The sequence below is a fragment of the Mobula hypostoma genome, chromosome 1 (assembly GCF_963921235.1).
Source record: "Mobula hypostoma chromosome 1, sMobHyp1.1, whole genome shotgun sequence".
Taxonomy (NCBI): Eukaryota; Metazoa; Chordata; class Chondrichthyes; order Myliobatiformes; family Myliobatidae; genus Mobula; species Mobula hypostoma.
In genome coordinates, this window is record NC_086097.1 from 106711643 (window position 1) to 106737442 (window position 25800).

General features: G+C 41.9%; 1 protein-coding gene across 1 annotated transcript in view; it reads right to left on the minus strand.

The window, feature by feature from the left end:
• zfpm2a (zinc finger protein, FOG family member 2a) overlaps positions 1-25800 on the minus strand; it is a 1018220-nt gene that overhangs the window by 616213 nt on the left and 376207 nt on the right. The window lies entirely within an intron of this gene.

Sequence of the window (25800 nt, forward strand, 5' to 3'; positions counted from 1 at the left end):
TTGATTGTAGTAAAAATAAAGCTGTACCTGGAAGGTCTTGGCAAAAACTACACCATGAAGGCAAAACAATACTCCAAGCAACTCTGCAAAAAAGGCTATTGAAAATCACAAGTCAGGATTTGGATACAAGAAAATTTCCAATTAACTGAATATCCCTTGGAGTACTGTTAAGTCAATCATCAAGAAATGAAAAGAACATGGCATAGCTGTAAATCTATCTACAGCAGTCCATCCTCAAAAACTGAGGGAGGCCACCAAGAAACCTATGATAACTTTGGAGGAGTTACAAGCTTCAGTGGCTGAGATGGCAGAGACTGTGCAAACAATAACTGTTGCCCAGGTGCTTCACTAGTTGCACCTTTATAGGAGTGCAGCAAAGAGAAAGCCACTGTTGAGAAAAACTCACATGAAATCTCTTCTAGAGTTTGCCAGAAGGCATGTGAGAGACTCTGAAGTCAGTTGGAAGAAGGTTCTATGGTCTGATGAAACCAAAATTGAGCTTTTTGGCCATCAGACTAAGTGCTATGTTTGGCATAAGCCAAACACATCATCAGAAACACACCATCCCTACCATGAAGCATGGTGGTGGCTGCATCATGCTGTGGGGATGCTTCATTGCAGCAGGCCTTGAAGGCTTGTGAAGGTAGAGGGTAAAATTAATGAAGTAAAATTCGGGGAAATCCTGAAGGAAAACCTGATGCAGTCTACAAGAGAAGATTTTTTTTCCAGCAAGACAATGATCCCAAGCATAAGGCCAAAACTACACAGGAATAGCTTACGAATAACAAAGTCAATTTCCTGGAGTGGCCAAGTCAGAGTCCAGACGTCAATACAACATTTGAACATTTGTGGCTGGACTTGAAAAGTGTTTCACTCACAATCCCTATGCAATCTGACAAAGCTTAAAATTGCAGTGTCCATATGTGCAAACCTTATAGAGACTTATCCACAGACTCAAGGTTGTAATTGCTGCCAAAGGTGCATCTACAAAATACTAACTTGAAGGAAGTGAATGCTTGTGCAATCAATTATTTTGTGTTTAATATTTGAAATTAGTTTAGATCACTTTGTAGAGATCTGTTTTCTCTCTGACACGAAAGAGTCGTATTCTGTTGATCAGTGTCAAAAAAGCCAAATTAAATCCACTGCGGTTCAATGTTGAAAAACAATATAAAAGATAGGAAGGATAAAAGATGGCATCCTTGGCAGGTTTGTTTACAAGAGAGTCAAGCTACATTTCATCTTCTACATAATTCACAGGCAGAGGTACTTTCACAGCATGTCCATATAACCGATTCACAACTTCTGAGCACCATATGGTGCAATGGCATTGAACTGCAGGAGTTGGGTTTATTGTCACTTATATTCTTAAGCTTTTCTTCCAGAATTACTTGAATTTTGTCATACAGTCAGAAAGCCCTTAAGTGTTTTCAATTGTTTTCTCTCTCCAACCGCTCATTATGCATCTCCTTCTACCTCAACAGGCTGAAAGAGTGGTTTCTTTTAAGTAGAATATGGAAGTTAATGTGCTATTTGACCGATCCTGCATGGGATAAGAGCTGCTCAATTAGTCCATCTCCCATTACTGAAATTGGACAGTCCCCAAAATTGGATTTTAATGAAAGTCTTTGATAATGCAGACAGGAGACAGTATATCGTGCTGCTTGCTCATTTGAATTACTTCTGCATCTAGCCAAATGTACAGTCATCGGTAAGACAATTCTCCAAGTGATTAATATTGTAAATAGCTACCCTACCTAAGCCTCATCAAAACTTCTCGTGGTTATGTAGGGAATGAATCTGATCTAGGAAATAGTGAGGAATGGTTCAGCCTTGAAAAGAATAGGATCCAAGATTATTGGATGCTACACCACAGGCTTTAATGATGGAGGTACTTAGTGGGCAAATTAATTCATGGTTAGTAGAAGGCCCTCAGCACAAAAAGGACATTGAACATGAGCTGAAATTAAATTATTTTCACTACTGTCAGTCATGCAAGTTCCAGATGGAGATTCAGGAATATCATTGCACTCAGGTGTAGAAGGATTCTTCATTGCTGTTTCTGTACAATTTTGTTTGACCAGTCATGGTTCTGAACCCTGAACTGAACCCCAAACCTGGAGGACCGGTGCACCACTCTTAGTCTAGCCTCTACCCTTTGACCTGTTTGTCATGAATGACTCTACCAAAACCCAAAGCATAAAGCCCTGACTCCAGCCAACATAGCTCTTTGGGTCATTGAGGCACGCAGGCCTGCAAACCTCTTGTGGTCATCTTGGGGGATAACCTGACTGGACTGGGTGATGTGCAACATAGCTCTTTGGGTGTGAGCCTTGTAGCTGTGTTCAGTAGGTAATAGAGTAAATGGATCAGTACAGATAGTGAGTGTTGACGGGTCACTAATAAGCTGTTGCAAAGTGAGCAGAAATTGATGTTAATGATGCAGTGTAAGGATCACAATTCTCCACAAAGACAGGACAGTTCAGTCTTTTACAGGTAGAGGAGGTGAAGTATGCTTTATGATTAACTCATCACTGTGCACAGATATGGCAATTCTGTCTCAGTCCTGCTCACCCGACCTGAAACATCCTGCAGTCAAATGTAGCCCATTTTATCTGTTGAGGGAGTTTTCTGCCACCATCCACATTAGACAAGCACTGAAGGAGCTGAGTAACATAATCAGCAAGTACAAAACAGAACACCCTGATATTTTCCCAAGGATGCCTCGAGTCAGTGGACTGGACTGTATTCAGGAATTCATCTTTGGATCTGAATAACCATGCCACAATTGTCTTCAACTTCATCAAGACTTGTGTAGATGTGTGTGTACCTTCAAGAGCATATCAGACTTGCCAAAAACAAAAGCCATGGATGAACCAGTAGATTCAAAGTCTGCTGAGGGCTGCAGCATTCAAGACGGATGATCCAGAACTATATAGGAAGTCCACGTACAATCTACAGAAGGCTATTTTACAGGAAGAGTAAACCTCAATTGCGATTGAAGTTAGAGACAGAATCAGATGCACATCAGTTCTGGCAGGGTTCACAGGCCATTACTTCCTACAAAGCGAAACCCAAAGCCACGAATGGCTATGATGCTTCAATCCCACATTAGCTCAGCGCTTTTTATGCATGCTTGGAAAAGGAAAATAAAACTACACCTGTGCAAATCCCTGCAGCATCTGGTGACACTTTGATCTCTGTCTTGGAGGCTGATGTCAGACCATCTTTCAAGCCGTCCAGTATTGCCTTCTCCAAAAGATTATTAATTTTCCTGAAGTGCCACTCTAGATGTGTGTATGCAGGAGAAACCAATTGTCCTATCTCAGAAGGGCAGCATTTGTACTTCTATCACTGCCCCCTGCTAGTGACCTTGTATTGACTGTCAGTCAGGCTGCAGTCCACAGAAAGCTTTCTAGACCCAGAGACGCTCAACGTCAATCTTCACAGTCACTTGTGGTCTTCTCCAGTAAAAGACAGCAACCTTCCACAAGCCGTGGTCTGTAACAATCACTGGGATATCATCTTGTACAAGCAAAAGTATTAGAAAAACAGATACTAAAAGCTTGTGCAAGATCAGTTTACTTTTGCATGCAATGTGTCATGCTTTCAATTTTAAAAATTGATTTGGAATTTTTTAACCTTGCGAGTTTTAAAATTTTTTACCTCAGGCTGAAGAAAGTTATAGATACTTAGCCACTTGGTGGTGAAAAATGAGTTGCATTTATTAGAATTACCCTTAAATGAGTTCTTCTTGGATAGTGCAGAGTCTGTTGAGTATTCTCCTTCCTTTTCTTTGCTCTTCCTCCTGATCCTCACTTGATGACTTAGTCAGCCCACTCATGAACATCAGTCCTGTGCCACATGCAGCAGAACACCATGAGTCTTGACACATAGTTTTAAACTCTAGGCAAAGCAAGCAATTTCTAGACACAATTTTGATCACATTTCATGTGGCAGCATGGCTTTCATTGTAAGCATGGTGCACAAGCATTTCTGGATTGTAATCATACTGCAGCTGCCTCAAAGTCACTCTTTGGTGTGCAATGAAGACTCAGCAGCAGTGAAGTACTACAAAATGATGTGACCATGGCTGTTGGCAGTATCATGGGTGTTGACTTGTATGATTTGCTACCTATAGTCAAACACAGGGGCTGTGATCTCCTTTCATTCTGATGGAGAGCAGATGTGTAATGCAGTGATCAAAAAACAACATTTATAAGTATACCAGACTATGCAGCTGGCAACAATCATTATGAAACCAAAGGTTTATAACACCAACTTCCTCTCGCAAGGAGATATAAAATATACTTGGCTCTTATCTGTATAATATCTGTTCCTGAACCTGGTGATGTTGGACGTAAGGCTCCTGTACCTCCTTCCCGAAGGCGGCAGCGCGAAGAGAACATGGCCTGAATGGTGAGAGTCCTTGATGATGGATGCTGCTTTCTTGTGGCACTGCTTCTTGTATGAGGAGGGCTTTTCCTATGATATACTGAGTGGGAGGGCTTTTCCTGTGAGGAACTGAGCAGGGAGCGCTTTTCCTGTGAGGGACTGAACGGGGAGGGGTTTTCCTGTGAGGGACTGAATGGGGAGGGCTTTTCCTGTGATGGACTAAGCTACATTCATCACTTTCTACAGGAACTCTGCAGATGCTGGAAACTCAAGCAACACACATCAACGTTGCTGGTGAACGCAGCAGGCCAGGCAGCATCTCTAGGAAGAGGTACAGTCGACGTTTCAGGCCGAGACCCTTCGTCAGGACTAAGAGCATTAGCATTTCCATACCACGTTGTGATGCAACCAGTCAGGAACTCCACAGTGCATCTACAGAAGTCTGTCAAAGTTTTAGATGACATGCCAAATCTGCACAAACATCTAAGAAATTAGAGGCACCTCCATGCCTTCTTTGAAATGGCACTTACGTGCTGGTCTTCTGTGAACTGATAACATCACGGAAAACAACGTGGTTCTTAAACTGCTCTGAGGTTGTCGCTGCAGATTGTATCAAGGACTTGCAGAATGCAATTGTTTCACACATTGCTCCTTACTGGATTGGGTCTCTATTTCTGAGGATATGGCCTCCTCTTCAGACCCTCCTCCTTTTTAGACTATTACACTAACTTGCCCTACCTAGTCTGTGTAAACTCTGCTCTTTATTTGACCTAATGCATTTATGTCTGACAGCCAGTAGTTAATGCAGGAAAAGTGATTCATTACTTGCCACACCACAACCTATCGAAATTTTCAGCCTGAAACAAATAAATGAATACCAAATACTTATAAAGCAACAGCCAAAATTACATGTAATGGAATATCTTGACATTTTTAAGTGTCATAAATGTAAGTATCTCTTTGTTATATTTCACTTTATCAGATACTAGCTGAAAATCCATACACATAGTGACCACACCATCTTTGTTAAGGTCAGTATTTTACCAAAAAATTCAGAATTAAATTGGTCAAACTCAATTTGTCTTTTACCGATCTTACTAGAATTTCCATAAGCAAATTTTAATTTTATCTCTAAAAAACTCTCTTTGCAACACTAAGCTGATTCCTGCAATTATTGGATTTATTCTTCCTTCCTTTTTATCTTCAGAGATATTTAAATACTGTGACCAAACAAATATCTGCAATTTATTTCCTTGGTAACCTGAGGTGCATCCCATCCAGTCTGTATGTTTTGCATCGGTCAATTAACTTTATCGCTCAGATTGAAATTGGGTTGTTTGTGATACTTTCCAGTACTCACCCGAAAGACCTTTCTCTGTCATTGTCTGCCAGTTATCACACAACATAGCAAAGAGCTGAGAAGAGTCACTCCCTGCAGGCTTTCAGCAAGAGGATGAGTAGCAGGAGACAGGAAGAGCACGAGCAAGAAGACAAGGAAGAAAAGGGAGAGAAGAGCTGTCTTCCACTGGCAACACTGATAAGGCACGAGGATAATCTAATAGATCACATGTTCACACAACATTAAATATTTCATTATTTGCTGCTTTTTTATAGGCATATATCACTACAACAGTGATACAAATTCTACTAATTAGAAGCCTGGACAACATTGTAATGATTGTCCACCACTTGCAATCTTCATCAGCAGTACATTCTAGGTCATATTTTTGAAGAATATTCTTTACTACAGAGATGCTCAACATTTGGATGCACAGTGTATATTTCCCAGTGAAATTCCAGTGTCAGATGTTCAAAGAGCATCACGAGAATGCCTAGCCTATTAATTGCCTCAGGTGGCCTCCTACATGATGTCTGATTCCATTCACAACAAGCATGGCTCCATTACACGTGCACCATACTGTCCAGTTAGGAGCAATCCTCTCACGAAGTCCTTTCATAACACGCCTTTCAAACATTAACTAACTGGGATATTTAAACAGTATTGATGGCAACTGGCTCAATAGATCCATTACCTGGGTAGATTTCATAAATAACATGGCAACACACTGTGTAAAATTTGATTTAATGGCACTGTCATTTTTCTCTTAGATTAAATACATGCTAAAGTATTATTGGCAAAAGCTGATTCCTTACATTGAAGAAAGCATTACCTGAATAACTACAGAGATTATATTGAATTCACAGACCAGGAAACATTGACTCTCCTGTTCCACATTAATTGTTCACTGCATACCTGAGAGACAACCACTAAGATACTTGCACTCAATTCCATGAAGGAGAAAGTTAAATGATACCTGTTCAGCTCAAGATCAATTAAAGTATCTACATCTGAATAGATGTAGATATTTTTCTAATAAGGAGTTCATCATGATGGGAATGATACACTGTGGTCTCTTTTGCAGCAGTTACTTTGATGCTTTTACCTCTATAAACATGTTTTATTGGCAAATTAGATGCAAGATGCTAAGAAATGGATTTATTTGTCCATCCCTTTATGCATGCCATTCTGGATAGGAACCTCTATGACCATGGAAAATGGAGCCAAATGGTTAGAGGTTGTGCATAAACCCAGTTAACCCTAACCTAATAGCGGGACAATTTACAATGACCAATTAATTTAGTTCATCTCTGGACTGTGGGAGGAAACTAGAAGACCCGGACAAAACCCACACATTCAACAGGGAGGAAGTACAGAGACTCCTTACAGAACGGCATCAGAATTGAACTCTGAAACATCCCAGGCTATAATAGTGTTGCACTAGCCGCTACATAACATGACACCCTGGGATTGTCAGGGTTGCTGGCTTAATAAGTAAATAAATGATGAGGAATGCAAGCAATCAGAGACAAGGCTGGATTGCCTCACCCATGCTCACTGATAACACCTTGGCCACACTGCAGTGATTCAACCTGATCTCTCATTATGATTAAAGCAAAACACTTTTTGCTCATGTGTTTCAATCAGTTGTCATCTCTTGCCATGTTTCAGAGGTTTAATCTAGTTCCTAGGATTACAATAAGGAAAAGAAGTACAATGCACCAGCCATACTCCCTTCAGTGTTTCCAGTCAAAGCTTGGCAAAATACTTCCCTTTCACAAACAATGATAAGGTAAAATAAAAATGCTTTTACAGAGTTAAACATCAAAAGGAAATTACAAATATCAGAACTTAAAAGTTCTTTAATTTCAGGTAAAGCTTGCAAAATGAATGTGAAATTTACTAATCATCTTAAACTCTGATTAATGATATCTAGTGCTTCCTAACTGTGCTTGCTTTTCAAGTGAGCTTAATGGTGCTACTGCCATACTGCAATGGTCCCCTAGCACCTGACTTCTGGAAGTCTACCTTCTTTCCAAAGTGCTAGAAGCAGATGTCTATGATAGACACACAAGATGCTGGATGAACTCAGCGGATCAGGCACCACATATGGAGAGAACAGATTCTCTCTAGAGGTAAACACAAGAAAGTCTTTAGACGCTGGAAATCCAAGCAAAACACATAAAATGCTGGAGGGACTCATCAGGTCAGGCAGCATCTACGGAAATCAAGGTTTCGGGCCGAGACCCTTTCTTAGTACTGCCAGAATGAAAAGGCGGGGGGAGGGGAAGGAGGATAGCTGGAAGATAGGTGAAGTCAAATGGTGGGAAAGGTAAAGGGCTGGAGAAAAAAAAGAATTTGATAGGAGAGGAGAGTAGACCATAGGAGAAGAGGACATTGGAAGTCGGGGGGGGGGAGGGAGGTGATAGGCAGGTAAGAAGAGGTAAGAGGCCAGGGTTGGGAATAGAACTTGGGAGGGGGAGGGAATTTATTTTTTTACCAGAAGGGGAAATCAATATTCATGCCATTTGGTTGGAGGCTACCCAGACAGAATATAAGGTGTTGCTCCTCCATCCAGAGGGTGGCCTCATCTTAGCACAAAGGCCATGGACCAATACGTCAGAATGGGAATGGGAATCCGAATTAAAATGTTTGGCCACTTGGGAAGTTCTACTTTAGCAGATTGAGCGGAGGTGCTTGATGAAGCAGTCTCCGAATTTACAATGGGTCCCAATGGGTAGAGAAGCCTGCATCGGGAGCGCCAGCCACAAATGACCACCCCAGCAGATTCACAGGTGAAGTGTTGCTTCACCCGGAAAGACTGATTGGGGCCCTGAATGGAGATGAAGAGAGGAGGTGAATTGGCAGGTATAGCACTTGGGCTGCTTGCAGGAATAGATGCCAAGAGAGAGATTAGTGAGGACGGACAAATGGACAAGAGAAACAGGGAGGGACAATACCTGTGGAAAGCTGCCTAATCAGCTGAGCTCCTCTTAACATATTCTATTTTGCTCCAGATTCCAGCATCTGCAGAGCCCTCATGACTCATGTCTGTGATGAAAGTCCACCGTGAATTCCTGCCCTTAAAGGGCCAGCTTCCAATTATTGTGGCAATAATCTAAAAAAGCAGGTGGTGGGCACTAGTGAAGGCACAGACACACAGCCAGTGATGGTGGGAGAAATCCTGAGAGAAACTGCCAAGGTAGTGACTGAAAAGATAACTATTCAAATGTGTTCCGGCTTAAACCACCTTAGTGTCATGAGAGCAAACCAGACTTTGTCAATTCAAAAGAAATACACCAGTATGTTCCATGATGGCTTCACTGAGAACTATTGAGACATCTATCAGTTCCTGGAAAATAGCAATTCGCTCACACTGGAGATCAAACTGATGGTTAGAAGTGTTAGTGGAGCTATGGTATGCTTGGACTGCGATGTCTGTATCTTCCATGTATACTTCCAGAGTACTGGCGGTAGCTGATCCAAAAGTGTGTGTTGATACCAGAGTGCAAGTGATACTGCCCTAGCTCTTTAGTACTATTTGCAAAGCATTTGTTGTAGATTTATCCATAACCCTAGTTAACTTGCGCATTCAATGTGACAGGCCTAAAAAGGTAGCCGTCATTTCACTGTGTATCCCGACTCTTAAATTTCCTGTTCCTTGCTGCCTGAAAGCCAAGGAGCTTCCAACATACACACATTTGTCTGCACTATTCGTCTGCTTTTGTGGTGCTGGTTTCTGAGCTGGTGGCCTTCTAGTTCCCCAACAACTGCATTTTGTCATTTTCCAACCCTTTCCTCCACCTTTTCCTCTTCGTTGGCCACTGGAGTCTAGTGTGGTGTTTCCTTCGGAGCCTGCAATTATAAGGACGGAAACAATAGCACGGCAACATACCATGTATTGTCCCTTTGTGTCATGTGGCCAACACACATTTTAAACATCGAGGTCATTTCAAAAGGCGAGAGTTATGTTGAATAATCATGAAATAAATGCATACCAGGCAGATTCTTAACTTGCTCTGCTGACACTGGGGCATGGAGCTCGGCTGTTCATGAGGAAGAGGACCCTCTCCTCCAGACTGGTCAGTCTCGTAGCCTGAGAGGGCCCCCCTCCTGTCTGCCCTGACAGGTGGCGGTTGCATGCGGCCTTTGCCTGTAAGACAAAGAGGCAGATTAATGAGATGGACCCATGAGATGTTTGTCCTGCTTCATCAATGTGTGTCAGTGTCTGGCTCCTGGTAATTGTGAAGGAGGGATGAAGATAAAGGGGGGAGCGTATTGTCAGTGTCTGTCTGTGGGTGTTGATGAGGGCTGGAGGGGGCAAAGAGTTTTTCAGTATCTGGCTGCTAGTGCTGGGGAGCAAGAGTTGTTACCTGTATGGTCATTGTGTTAGAGCTAATGGCAACTGACATATCAGTAGCAAATACTGGGTGCTGATCTCACCTTCAAGTATGGTATGAGGTAATTGAACTTCTGTACTGCTCCTTGTTCCTAAGTGTGGCTTCGTGCAATAAGCTCCTGAACCACCTCCTACTAGATAAGCTAGTCGCTGCCCTGATAGTTTCCTGGAACCCCTCGTGCCAACAAGCACTCTCCACTTGTGGATCTCCTCCACCAGTTTTTTAAGGCTCCTATCAATAAAGCTCCTTCTCCTCTCTCACCGCTCTGTTTGCAATTCTTCACATACACACCACATGACATTTTACCCGTTGCAGCAGTGATGATTCAGAATATATGTGAGTGAGTGCAAAGTGGCACTGCAAAATTGATTCTGCAGCTTCAGCCATCTGTATCAGCAGCCTTTGATTTCTTGACCCTGTGTCAATGGCTGCACAGAATTACAACAGACGGATGGATATAATAAGATGTAGCCGTTGCCATATAAGGCAGTGTTCGTATAAAAACAAAACATGCCAACATTATTGTGCAGTTCTTCGGTCATGATCCTTCTACAACTTCTGAAAAGGGTTAGGTCAAAGCACAATGTTACTTTAATGCTCCAGTCATGCAGCAGATGGATTTCAAGGCTGGTGAATTTTTTTACTGAGAGTCAAAAGACGCTGGATTCAAATGACACAGAACATGCTGGAGGTCAGGCAGCAGCTGTGGAAACAATCAACATTGTGGGTCTGCAATGTCTGATGAAGAGTTGATTGTTTCTCTTCACCTAATAGGCCGAGTTTTTCCAGTTTATATTGGTTTAGTGTTGATTTTGCTAATGCATGTGTAAATTTCCACTGAAGCACCTACCTGTGCTAGAAAGTGGTTTAAAACATACGTAGCTATAGCTCCATCAGTAACGTTCAGAGTGAGTTAGCTTCCATCTACTGCCATGGCTCCCCATTCCCATCGTTATTTCCATCTATATTTCTCACTTCCACTTACATTATTATTTCCAGGGTGTTTCAATAAAGACAACCATTCCAGCCACTTAAACCTGCTGACCAGAGGGATAGGATTGTGAAGGGGTCGGCGAGAGGTGGAAAGGATGAACAGCATACCTTGTATATACACTCAGTGGCTACTTCATTAGGTACACCTGTACATCTGCTCGTTAATGCAAATATCTAAGCAGCCAAAAATGTGGCAGCAACTCAATGCATAAAAGGATGCAGACAAGGTCAAGAAGTTCAGTTGTTTTTCATACCAAACTTCAGAATTGGAAAGGTAATCTAAGTGACTTTGACAGTGGAGTAATTGTTGGTGCCAGACAGGGTGGTTTGAATATCTAGAAACTGCTGATCTTCTGGGATTTGCGCACACAACAGTCTCTAGAGTTTACAGAGAAAGATGTGAAAAAGAAAAAACGTCCAGTGGGTGGTAGCTCTGTTGGCGAAAACACCTTGTTAATGAATGAGCTCAGAGGAGAATGGCCAGACAGATTCAAGCTGATAGGAAGGTGAAAATAACTCAAATAACCACGTGTTACAACAGTAGTGTGCAGAAGAGCCTCTCTGCATGCACGATACATTGAACTTTGAAGTAGTTGGGCTAAAGCAGCAGAAGATCATAGACAAGCACTCAGTTTTCACTTTATTAGGTACAGGAGGTATCTAATAAAGTGGCCACTGACTGTACAGTATATTGTACATATCTCAACAATAAAACATTAATAAAAGTGAAATGAAGGCTAATATGAAACTCTAGTAATTTGAGTTAACTCCAGGTGGCTTTGCCATTTCTGAATTTTCCATCACAAATTTATGCCTCATGTCAGCTAGTTTTTTGCATGAGGCATGGAAGAAGATCAATGCAAGAACTTTAAACAGACATTTCTTGTATGTGTTACAAAGGCCTGAACAAAATTGTGTGCTCTAAAGCAGTAGTCTCCAACCTCCAGGCTGCGGACCGATACTGGGCCACGAAGAATGCAGCGGTGCAGCGGTAGCCGGAACGCACCCAGCACATCTTTAAGAAAAAAGCTGAAATAAACAAGCTAATTAATTAGGTGCCACCCAGCACGTAAATGTCGGCCCAGATCAGAGGCGATCGCCGATTTCACTTGCTCTACGCTATAGTACATTTTCAGTGCCCATAAACTTCAAAATGAAGAGTACACAGCCTGTTGAGCAAAACATTATTCCCAAATCAGAGCTTCCTGGAGAAAACATTTGAGTTATGAAATGTTTGCCGATACTGGAAATGTAAAACAAAATTAGAAAATGCAGAAAATCCTCACCAGTCCAGGCAGCAGCTGACAAAGGGTCTTTGACCTATAACAATAACTCTGTTTTCCTTTTCCACAAATGATGCCTGACCCTTTTCTGTAATGTTTGTGTGAACTGGTTTTAAATTATAGCCACGCAAACACAAGGAATTCTGCAGATGATGGAAATTCAAGCAACACACATCAAAGTTGCTGGTGAACGCAGCAGGCCAGGCAGCATCTGACGAAGACCTGACGAAGGGTCTCGGCCCGAAACGTCGACTGTATCTCTTCCTAGAGATGCTGCCTGGCCTGCTGCGTTCACTAGCAACTTTGATGTGTGTTAAATTATAGACATATAATCAAACCAAATTCGAGACTTTTCAAGGCACACCAATGAGCTCCAGCAATTAAAGTCATAAATTTACCTGATACTTGAATCCCTGAACTGGTAGGAAAATGCACTTAAGTTATTTGCAATATTTATTAAATGCTTGATTCTATGATGGTGGACAACTGTGGACAACAGATAATTGATAAAGCTGTCTACAGTCCCTCCCTTACTTTCAAATTTCACTTTCTATCGTGTAGCTTTTTTAAAACTGCATAACGAGATGTGTAAATAGAGGATCTCAAGACCAGCTGAAGAACTCACAATATTGAATCACAAATCACAAATGATTAGAAAGAACTGAGAGTTCTCCTACACAAATACCTGAACAGTAAAAGGAGTTTTGTTGTCAGAGTCATAGAGCACCGAGCACAGGAACAGGCCCTTTGGCAGCCACTCTAGCAAAACATGATTTTCTGCCCAGTACCATCTCCTCGCACACAGATCATAGCCATTCATAACCCTCCCATTCAGGTACCTATTCAAACTTCTCTTAAATGTTGCACATCTACCTCTTCTGCTGGCAGCTTGTTCCACACTCACACTACCCTCTAAGCGAGGGAAGAACCCTCTCAAATTCTTTTTAAGTGTTTCATCTTTCATGATAATCTGTGACTTCTAAATCTAGTCTCACCCAATTTCAGGGGGGAAAAATCCTGTATGTATTTACCATATCTACCGCCTTTATAACTTTGTACACCTCTATAAGTTCTCTCCTCATTCTTTTACGCTCCAGGGATTCAAGTCCTAACCGATTCAATCTTTCCCTATAACTCAGGTTGCCAATTTCTGGCAACATCCTTGTTAATTTTCTCTATACTCTTTAAAACAAAATACAAGCTAGTAATTAATGAAACACTCTCTGAACACATGCAGTAAATGTAACAGGGAACTGCACACAGAAAATGAAATATTTCAAGTAGTGAATATATGTGCCTTGAAGTTGGATTACATAGTACCCATTCTTGTAAGCCACATGGCCAGATTCCAATTTCAAAAATCATTGAAAATCAGTGACATCATGAAGTAAGTTGCGAAAAGACCCAATTTTCATTTCAGAGCATTCATTTAGCTAAAAATTTGGATAGCAGATATACATTAAGCAATAGCTTCCACGGTGTGCAGCGATCACCATTAGATATGACTACTGTCATTTTCAATTACATAATAATGTCTAAAGCTGTTTATAGGCCACAGGTCCTTAAACAGCATTATTAACAGCTGTGAAGCCCTCCTGAGTCTCACTCAGCAGATCCCAGACCAACTCTAAAAATTTAATTCCACAAGATCCACTTCAGGATAACTACAAGTAGAGCTACTAGGACTTGATGTTTCAGTCCCTATGATAAGTCGGCACTATCAATGTTGGCAGTGGGTATGGAGTGGTGACAAGAAGGGAGGGTAGGTACGTCATCGGGGTCATCAGGTGGGTACCCTCCTTCTTTGACATTTCGTTGATAAGCCCACGACATCTCCAGAGGGCTCAACGGTGCTACCTGACGTCCCAGATACACCACCCTTAGTTCCATACCCTCCTGTCTTCATCTTGCAGCCCAGTTGTTGTCTTTCCCTTTAATCCAAATCCAATTGCTGCTTTCTTCTGCTGTGTTTGACAAGGACTTGATTGCTTGTTGGAGGGAGTGATCCCCTCACCCCCATCTTCTTCAGTTGACTGGTCGTAGATGTAGCAACAAATCCCCTGCATCCCACAGGCGCATAAGCAGCATTATTAACAGCTGTGAAGCCCTCCCGAGTCTCACTCAGCAGATCCCAGACCAACTCTAAAAATTTAATTCCACAAGATCCACTTCAGGATAACTACAAGTAGAGCTACTAGGACTTGATATTTCAGTCCCTATGATAAGTCGGCACTATCAATGTTGGCAGTGGGTATGGAGTGGTGACAAGAAGGGAGGGTAGGTACGTCATCGGGGTCATCAGGTGGGTACCCTCCTTCTTTGACATTTCGTTGATAAGCCCACGACATCTCCAGAGGGCTCAACGGTGCTACCTGACGTCCCAGATACACCACCCTTAGTTCCATACCCTCCTGTCTTCATCTTGCAGCCCAGTTGTTGTCTTTCCCTTTAATCCAAATCCAATTGCTGCTTTCTTCTGCTGTGTTTGACAAGGACTTGATTGCTTGTTGGAGGGAGTGATCCCCTCACCCCCATCTTCTTCAGTTGACTGGTCGTAGATGTAGCAACAAATCCCCTGCATCCCACAGGTGCATAAGCAGCATTATTAACAGCTGTGAAGCCCTCCTGAGTGTCACTCAACAGATACCAGACCAACTCTAAAAATTTAATTCCACAAGATCCACTTCAGGATAACTGCAAGACAGAGATCAGCTACAAAAGTGAGCACACACGGAAATGGATAGGAAATCAGTTGTAAAAGAGCAGAGATTAATTCTAAAAGAGCAAGTGATCCGCTAACAAAATATTAGGTTCAAGGAGAAAATTGCCAGAGATGAATTATAAAACAGCAGAGCCATCAAACACTACCCTCTGAGTGAGGGAAGAACCAAAAGACTAGCTTCAAAAGACTAGCAAACTGGCTAAAAAAAAGTTCACCTAGTAAAGATTATGGGCTCAGCCATGAACAAGCCAAAGATTAAGTGCTAAAAAGAACATCACCTGCCCATCACCTCTCTCTGGTGCCCCTCATCCTTCCTCTTCTTCAATGGTCCACTATCCTTTCCTATTAGATTCCTTCTTCTTCAGCAGTTTACCTCTTCCACCTATCACCTTCTAGCTTCTTACTTCATCTCCCCCTTTCCCCACTGACATTCCCCCTCACCTGGTTTCACCTATCACCTGCCAGCTTGTACTCCTTCCCTACACCCACCTTCTTATTCTGGCTTCTTCCCCCTCCCCCCCGCCCAAGTCCTGATGAAGGATCTGGGGCTGAAACACTGACTGTTTATTCCACTCCGTAGGTGCTGCCTGACCTGCTAAGTTCCTCCAGCATTTTGTGTGTTGCACTAGAAGAGTGCAAATTCATCTACAAAAATATAGGAGATCAGCTAAAATAACCAGTGGATGACCTACAAGACCATTAGATTGAGTACAACCGAATAGTGCGTTAGCCACAGAAGAACCACAGATAGTCACAAAAGAGTAGAACATCCTTTGGAGGGAGTAATCCCCATTAAACTATTAAAATCAGCTAGAGAAAGCCAAAGATCAGTGACCAATGAGCAGAAGATTATCTACATAGAGACTAAGTAAATTGGTATGAAAGAGCCATGATGAGTTATAAGTGAACACAAGGCCACTTACATGAGATAAGGGGATACAATACAAAAGAGTTTGAGATTAAGCTATTGCTCCAAGATGACACCGTTGAGTTGTAGCTCTGATTTATTAATTGTGTTTTTAGGTTCGTAAAGATAGATTTGGGGATAGACAGAGCAGTTAGGGGTCAGATGAAACCAGCAACGTGAACGTGAAACATCCATGGTTAGATGTCGGACCAGCAGAGAGTAGATACCCACACACCATCACCCCCCCCGCCCCCGGTCAACATGCTCTGGTGTCAGAGTTCTATGCAGGAGGGAAGAACAAGGTCCGATGACCCCCTAGGTTCGCGAATTGATGAGACTAGAGCTCGAGGCCTCGTATTCGGAATCCCGTCATCGGCAAGTCCAGAGTTTGAGGCCTAGTATTTGGTGATTGGTGTGACCTGGGATTGATGTCAAGGATAGAGGTCCAAGGATCAAATCAGAAGTCAAGGAAGATTGGCCAGATCCAGGTCTATGAATCTCTGCAATTCCGCTAGGGTGGTCAAAGCCTGGTGTCTGCAGCCCCATGTCTGTATCCGCTGGAGGCTCAAGCCTGGAGGGCTGTCCTAGAGTTATAGGGCTGTGTATGTGTGTGGTTGCATGGGAGGGAGAAACGTGGCTTTTTTGCTGTTGTTGTTTTTTCAAATGTTGTGTTCTATGTTCTTCTGCCGAGCATTGTGGGCATGCTGTGTTGGTGCCAGAACATGTGGCGATACTTGAGAGGGCGCTGAGGACAGCCCAAGGGTATGCTGGTTGTTATGGTAAACAACGCACTTCACTGCTTGTTTCAATTGTTACGTACCCCGTAACTGGGTTGCCAAACCAGCAGAAATGGATCACTCAGTTGGAGTCTGGATTACTAGAACTAAGAAAGTTTTATTAAAGAAACAAGCAACACAGTAATCGAAAGGATAATAAATGCAACAGTTCAGTGATGATAAACACACATGGGCACAGCATTAAGATAACAGCATCAATCAAGCTCTATCGTTGTCTAGGGGTAAATGACCAATTTCAAAATGACTCAAAGTTCAGTCCAGTTTGTAGTTCAGTTCGCAGTAATCGTTGCCATGGCGATGGACAAGGTGGGGGAAGAGAGACAGAGAGAACAGGAACAACTGATCATTCAGAACGGCTTCACTCACAGACCAGCGGGATGGCTCACAAACAGCATTTGGGCGGGTCCTTGGTGATGTCACCTGAGGTCACCGACTGTGACCCCTCCTCCAGATGCGGTCGATCCTCTGCAGTGAACCCGGCACCCAGGCAAGGGCGGACACACACCGGGTTCCCGCTGATCGTACCTTTCCACCCTGGTCGTTGTCTGGTACTTCTCACCCACTCGTGAGAAGCGTACCGCTTCCAGGGTCTCGTTACCTCGGGTGGCGTGTGTGTCTGTCTTAGCGAACCTGTCCCTTTTTATCCCCCTGCTGGGGTATCGCCTGTCCATCACTTCAAACAGTTCAGGGTTCAAAGGGGGGAGCCGCTCCAGACAGCTCTCCCTCCCACATCCCTTCATTACACATCTCCAGACGCTGCTCCATTGTTCCTTATCTCTCCTTCCCCTGAGGGCAGGTGGCAGACCAACTGCTGATGCCACTGATGCTAGCCCAGGCCAGCAAACATCTTAATTTTATGTGTATTCTCGTAACACAATGTAAACTTGAATCTTGTAGTTTCCTACCAATTCCTGAAAGGTTAAACAAAAAAACAAATGCTAGGTAAAGAATACTGGAAAACTATTTGGCAAGAATCTTGGGCTGTCTTGTTCTGTACTTTGTCAGAAAAGGTAGAACAATTTAAATTTCATAAGTGTACAGCAGATTGATAAACTTTGTTATGGATGTCTTGTCTAAGTCAACTGTTCTCATTGAACCTAAGACAAGAACACAGTAATAACTGCAGCCCCCAAAGGAAGCACAGGATTGGTAGCTAATCAAGAAATGATGTTGCATCTACACCAAAGAAAAAGAACAGAAGACAGGAACATTGTTATAGCTGTAACCTAGGAGGAGTCAGCCGCTACAAAAGATGTAACAAGAAGTACAGCGAATTTTTGTACGATTTGCCCTGTTGCTGCATCAATATAGATCTCTGTTGAAGCTAGGATGCTGGCAACAGATTGCAGGGTGCATAAGTAAAATAACACAGCACTGACGTACAGAGATAATACAAGTTAGGGAGCGAAAAGGAATGTATTGGTAACAAGAGGCACTTACGGGAAGGGTACAATTCTCTAGAACCAAGAGTGTATGTCCATAAGGTAGAATGCTTATTTATGAGTGTGGTACTTAGCATCCAAACAACGTGGTCTAACTAACAATGCTAAATAAGGTCTCATTGCTGGGGAGAAGGCAACTGATAGTGGTTCATTTATCTTGTCAGTGCATACAAGATTTTGTAGAGGCAGTGTTAATGGTGCCTTTCCAAATATCATGAGGTAACTTCTCTAAGTATAGGGCAGCATAGTAGTGTAACAGTTAGCACAATTGCTTTATCATGCCAACGATCACTGATCAAGGTTCGATTCCAGTCTAAGGAGTTTTCCAAACTGAGTTTTTATATTCTCCCTGTGAATGCATGGATTCCCCCGATACTCAGGTTTCCTTCCAACATTTCAAAGATATACAGTACAGTTAGAGTTAATACATTGTAGGCATGTGATATTGGCACCAAAAGCATGGCGCCACTTGCGGCTGTTCCCAGCACATCGCAAACGATGATGCAAGCAATACATTGTATGTTTCGATGTTTCAAAGTACACATGACAAATAAAGGTAATCTTTAAAAAAGTAGTCTGAGCTTAATAAGTATGCCAGACAATAGAGGCGCTTGCGAACGAGTAGACTTTGAGGTTTGTGTCATTTGTGCAGTTTTAATCTGTAAGCACTCTTTTTCTCAGATGGCCAGAGGCTGTGCTGATGCAGTGAAGTTGCAGATGAATTTCATAACTGATGTTTGCTCTCAATAAACACTGTCTCCTTAGATAAAGAAAGTGGTCCACGTTTTCTCAGGTCTTGTCATGGATCTTTATTACCAGTACTGTACAACTGGGATAGATTGTTGAGAGATCTTCACTTCCAGACATTATTTAAAACCCATTCTTTCCTTTGCTTCAGTGAATAAGTCGAGGTTCAGCTCGGCCTCTGAACATGCATATTTTCAAGCATACCCGCATACTGACTCACGAGGCTGATAAACTGAGAGCATTAAACAGATTACAAATACCTGGGGATACGAATTGACAATAAACTGGACTGGTCAAAGAACACTGAGGCTGTCTACAAGAAGGGTCAGAGCTGTCTCTATTTCCTGAGACTGAGGTCCTTCAACATCTGCCAGACGATGCTGAGGATGTGTTACGAGTCTGTGGTGGCCTTGCTTTCATGTTTGCTGTTGTGTGCTGGGGCAGCAGGCTGAGGGTAGCAGACACCGACAGAACCAACAAACTCATTCTTAAGGCCAGTGATGTTGTGGGGATGGAACTGGACTCTCTCACGGTGGTGTCTGAAAAGAGGATGCTACCTAAGTTGCACGTCATCTTCGACAATGTCTCCCATCCACTACATAATGGACTGGTTGGGCACAAGAGTACATTCAGTCAGAAACTCATTCAACCGAGATGCAACACAGAGCGTCATAGGAAGTCATTTCTGCCTGTGGCCATCAAACTTTATAACTCCTCCCTTGGAGGATCAGACACCCTGAACCAATAGGCTGGTCCTGGACTTTTTTCATAATTTACTGGCATAATTTACATATTATTATTTAACTATTTATGGTTTTATTACTATTTATTATTTATGGTGCAACTGTAACAAAAACCAATTTCCCCCGGGATCAATAAAGTATGACTATGACTATGACTAAGAAATACTTTCAGTGGCCATTTTATTAGGTGCACCTGTTCATCTGCTCATTAATGCAAATATCTAATCATCTAATTATCTTGCAGCAACTCAGTGCATAAAAGCATGCAGTCATGGTCAAGAGGTTCAGTTTGATGTAAAAGGTTCTTTGTGTGAATTTAAGAAAGCTATTAATAGTGCAGATTAGACAGCTCCAGGAAAAGATGATATATGTTATAGTATGGCTGACAACTGTCCTGAGATAATATTAACATTTTTGAACCATATTTGGAGGTTAGGCCATCTTCCTCCTCATGGAAATTAACAGAGGTAGTGCCCATTCTAAAACCTGGGAAACACCTGTTGCATCTTTCAAATTATAGACCAATATCAATAATGTCCCATTTGTGTAAACTTATGGAATGCATGGTGATAGAGCATTTGAATTATATTTTGGAAAAGAGATGTGATATAGCGTTTTATCAGAGCAGATTCTGGAATGGTAGAATGACATTGGATTCAGTTTTATGTTTGGAAGATGATATTAGGAAAGCACAGGTAAATAGCAATATTTTTGATATTGAAAAAGCATATGATGTGTTATTAAAGGAAGGTACTTTGATTAAAGTATGGAAATTAGGAGTAAGAGGAAGGCTATATAATTTTTTTCCGAGTTTTTTATTTGGACAGTCTATGCAGATAAGTTTGGGTAAGGTATATTCGGGCTTCTAAGAGATAGAGAATGGGACCCCACAAAGCAGTATTTGTAGCCCTTTACTGTTCAGTATTCTGATTAATTATATTTTCTCTCAGATAGGTACTGGGGTGGGTAAATGACTTCTTGCAGATGATGGAGTTTTGTGGATTAGAAGTAGAAATTTAAACTTAACTGTTTATAGGATGCCATTAGCAATTAATAAGGTCAAAGAATAGGCAAATAGATGGGGATTTAGGCTTTTGGTAGCAAAAATACCATATAACCATATAACAATTACAGCACAGAAACAGGCTATCTCGGCCCTTCTAGTCCTCTTACTCTCACCTAGTCTCACCGACCTGCACTCAGCCAATAACTCTCAATTCCTTTCCTGCCCATATAGCTATCTAATTTAACTTTAAATGACAACATCGAACCTGCCTCAACCACTTCTGCTGGAAGCTCGTTCCACACAGCTACCACTCTCTGAGTAAAGAAGCTCCTCCTCATGTTACCCCTAAACTTTTCCCCTTTAACTCTCGACTCATGTCCTCTTGTTTGAATCTTCCCCACTCTTAATGGAAAAAGCCTATCCACATCAACTCTATCTATCCCCCTCGTAATGTTAAATACCTAAATCAAGTCCCCCCTCAACCTTCTACGCTCCAAAGAATAAAGACCCAACTTGTTCAACCTTTCTCTGTAACTTACAAGATGAAACCCAGGTAACATTCTTGTAAATCTTCTCTGTACTCTCTCAATTTTGTTGACATCTTTCCTATAATTCGGTGACCAAAACTGTACACAATACTCCAAATTTGGCCTCACCAATGCCTTGTACAAATTTAACATTACATCCCAACTCCTGTACGCAATGCTCTGATTTATAAAGGCCAGCATACCAAAAGTTTTCTTCACCACTCTATCCACATGAGATTCAACCTTCAGGGAACTATGCACCATTATTCCTAGATCCCTCTGTTCTACTGCATTCTTCAATGCCCTACTATTTACCATGTATGTCCTATTTTGATTAGTCCTACCAAAATGTAGCACCTCACATTTATCAGCATTAAACTCCATCTGCCATCTTTCAGCCCACTCTTCCAACTGGCCTAAATCTCTCTGCAAGCTTTGAAACCCAACTTCATTATCCACAACTCCACCTATCTTAGTATCATCTGCATACTTACTAATCCAATTTACCACCCCATCATCAAGATCATTAATATATATGACAAACAACATTGGACCCAGTACAGATCCCAGAGGCACACTACTAGTCACGAACCTCCAATCTGACTCACAGTTATCCACCACTACTCGCTGGTGTCTCCCATCTAGCCACTGCTGAACCCACTTTACTACTTCAATATTAATACCTAACGAATGAACCTTCCTAACTAACCTTCCGTTTGGAACCTTGTCAAAGGCCTGACTGAAGTCCATATAGACATCCACCACTTTACCCTCGTCAACTTTCCTAGTAACCTCATCAAAAAATTCAATAAGATATGTCAAACATGACTTTCCACGCACAAATCCATGTTGACTGTTCCTAATCAGACCCTGTCTATCCAGATAATTATATATACCATCTCTAAGAATACTTTCCATCAATTTACCCACCACTGACGTCAAACTCACAGGCTGATAATTAATACAAATTGTGTTTTACAAAGAGGATCAGTAGACCTCCACTTGATATGAAATTATCTGGTCAAACTCTTGAAGAAGTGTCAGTTGTAAGATTTCTCAGCACGTGGAAAGATAATAAGCTGACATGGAAACACCACAACAGTAAAATAACTGATAAATTTAAAAGAGCATTAAATATCCTCAGGTGTCTATGTGGGTATTCTTGGGGTGCTGCACGAAAATCTTTGTTGACCATTTATATTTGTTTAGTTAGATCAGTGCTTGATTATGGCTGTGTGGCTTATGGATCAGCTTCATCTTCAACTTAAAATGTTTGGATGTGATACAAACATAGCCTTTAAGAATGTGTTGTGGTGCAATAAGGTCCATAAGACCACAAGATATAGGAGCAGAAGTAGGCCATTTGGCCCATCGAGTCAACTCTGCCCTTCAATCATGGGCTGATCCAATTCTTCCAGTCATCTCCACTCCCCTGCTTTCACCCTATACCCTTTGATGTCCTGGCCAATCAAGAACCTATGTATTTCTGCCTTAAATACACCCAACGATATGGCCTCCACAGCCATTCCTGGCAACAAATTCTACAGATTTGCCACTCTCTGACTAAGGTAATTTCTCCGCATCTCAGCTCTAAATGGACGTCCTTCAACACTCTTGTCCTAGAATCCCCTACCATGGGAAATAAGTTTGCCATATCTAATCTGTTCAAGCCTTTTAACATTTGGAATGTTTCTATGAGATCCCCCCCTCATTTTCCTGAACTCCAGGGAATACAGCCCAAGAGCTGCCAGATGTTCCTCGTACGGTAACCCTTTCATTACTAGAATCATTTTCATGAATCTTCTCTGAACCCTCTCCAATGTCAGTATATCCTTTCTAAAATAAGGAGCCCAAAACTGCACACAATACTCCAAGTGTGGTCTCACAAGTGTCTTAAAGAGCCTCAACATCACATCCCTGCTCTTATATTCTATACCTCCAGAAATGAATGCCAACATTGCATTCGCCTTCTTCACAACTGACTCAAGCTGGAGGTTGACGTTTAGGGTATCTTGCACAAGGATTCCCAAGTCCCTTTGTATCTCTGTATTTTGAATTCTCTCCCCATCTAAATAATAATTTGCCCGTTTATTTCTTCCACCAAAGTGCATGACCATACACTTTCCAAAATTGTATTTCATTTGCCGCTTCTTTGCCCATTCCCCTAAACTATCTAAATCTCTCTGCAGGCTTTTCGTTTCCTCAGTACTACCCACTCCTCCACCTAGCTTTGTATCATCAGCAAATTTAGCCACAAATCCATTAATACCATAGTCCAAATCACTGACATACATCGTAAAAAGCAGCGGTCCCAGCACTGACCCCTGTGGAACTCCGCTGGTAACCGGCAGCCAGCCAGAGTAGGATCCCTTTATTCCCACTCTGTTTTCTGCCGATCAGCCAATGCTCCACCCATGCTAGTAACTCCCCTGTAATTCCATGAGCTCTTATCTTGCTAAGCAGCCTCTTGTGCGGCACCCTGTCAAAGGCCTTCTGAAAATCCAAGTTAATGATGACTACTGCATCTCCTCTGTCTACCCTGCTTGTAATTTCCTCAAAGAATTGCAGTAGGTTAGTCAGGCAGGATTTTCCTTTCAGGAAACCATGGTGGCTTTGGCCTATTTTGTCATGTGCCTCCAGGTACTCTGAAATCTCATCCCTAACAATTGATTCCAACAACTTCCCAACCACTGATGTCAGGCTAACAGGTCTGTTCTTGTTTCAGCTTTACTAGTTGAAAGGGGACAATTACCCTTAGAGTTGTGGAGGTTAAAGTTGATGTTAACATACTGGATTATTTTGAGGGGGCAAGGAAATGATCACCCTGTTAAAAGTGTGTTGGAAGACTATTGGGAACATCACAAGAAGAATGTTTTTAGTTTTGGGTGGCTGGGTTCTTATCACACTCGGAATATGGGTTTGCTAGATTATGCAGTATGTCCGACCGTAGCTTTCTCGGTAACCCCACCGTGTTTTTTTCCAGTGGCTTTAGTTGATTGTAGGTTACATGATTTAATGAAGTCTAAGGATTCTGATATGCCTGACAGTCTGTTGGTTCGTCAACATGTTAAGGAAAATTATTATGAAGGGAGTAAAACAAAATGGGAAGGAATTATATTGACTTGACTTAGAATTGGGCATACTATGCTTAATTATTCCTTACATCTTGTAGGAAAGCATCACTTTGGAGTGTGCAGGTTTTGTCATCATTGTGAAACAGTTGAACACATTCTATTAGAGTGTTTTGCATGTAAGGTTAAAAGAAATCAAATGCACACTTCACTACTACCTTTGGGGCTGATAGCTTTCAGTTAAAAACTTTATTAAGTTATGTAAGTTATTCAGTTCACAATATTGTTTTTCATTATTTACAATCTATAGGACTTTTGGGGGTAATTTAGTTTTCATTTGATAAAGAATTAGTAGGGGTTTTATTTCCCAACTCCCTACACCACACTCCACACCAAGCAGGTTAACTGGTCTTTGGAAATGCCCTGTGTTTAGGTTAGGGTAAAACTGAGAGTGGTCAGGGGTGCGGGGCAGTGTGGCTTGAAGGTCCGGATTGCTTACATAGTTGCTGGAGATCATCTGTGATAGAGGAAGTGGTACTGAGTGGAACTGAGTGGAAGATCAACTACAACTGAGCAAGGAGATCAATAGCAAAAAGCAGGAAATCTGTTATTAGATAGAAGGAAATCAAGATCATGAACCAAAGAGGCAATTTAGCTGAGCTTTTGTTCACATGTAGATTATTTCCCACTCCTTTCTGGATCATTGCCCAATTTTTTACACCAAGTCTCCTTTAATTTTAAAGCTGATGTTTTGGTCTTATGTACTGCAGCTGATTTCTTACTTATTTATTGTTTCTCCTGCTCTTTAGCTAAGGTGCACTTTTGTAGCCAATCCTTTATTTTCGAGCTGATTTTGCATTTTTTCACAGCTTCTGCTCTTTTAAAACTGAACCCACAGAGTCATACAGCACAGGAAAAGGCTCATTGGCCCAACTTGTCCATGCTGACCAAGGTGCACATCTAAGCTAGTTAGATGGGAAGATCTCGGTCTTAGAAGCTCTTCTTTTCTTTTGCAGTGAATCGCATGCTCCTTTACAGCTTAGCACCTGCTTTTTTTGTCAGAGACTCCCTTCAACTTTGTGGTGATCTTGTTTTGCTGACAGTCTCCTACTTCTTTGTAACTGACTTAATTTTCTTTTGTAACTGATCTCTCACTCTTTCCAAGCTTGTCTCTTGCTCTTCCATTGTGGATTCCTTGATCTTAGACCATAAGACAAAGGAGCAGAAGTCGGCCATTCGGCCCATCGAGTCTGCTCCGCAATTTTATCAGGAGCTGATCCATTCTCCCATTTAGTCCCACTCTCCCGCCTTCTCACCATAACCTTTAATGCCCTGGCTACTCAGATACCTATCAATTTCTGCCTTAAATACACTCAATGACTTGGCCTCCACTGCTGCCCTTGGCAATAAATTCCATAGATTCACCAC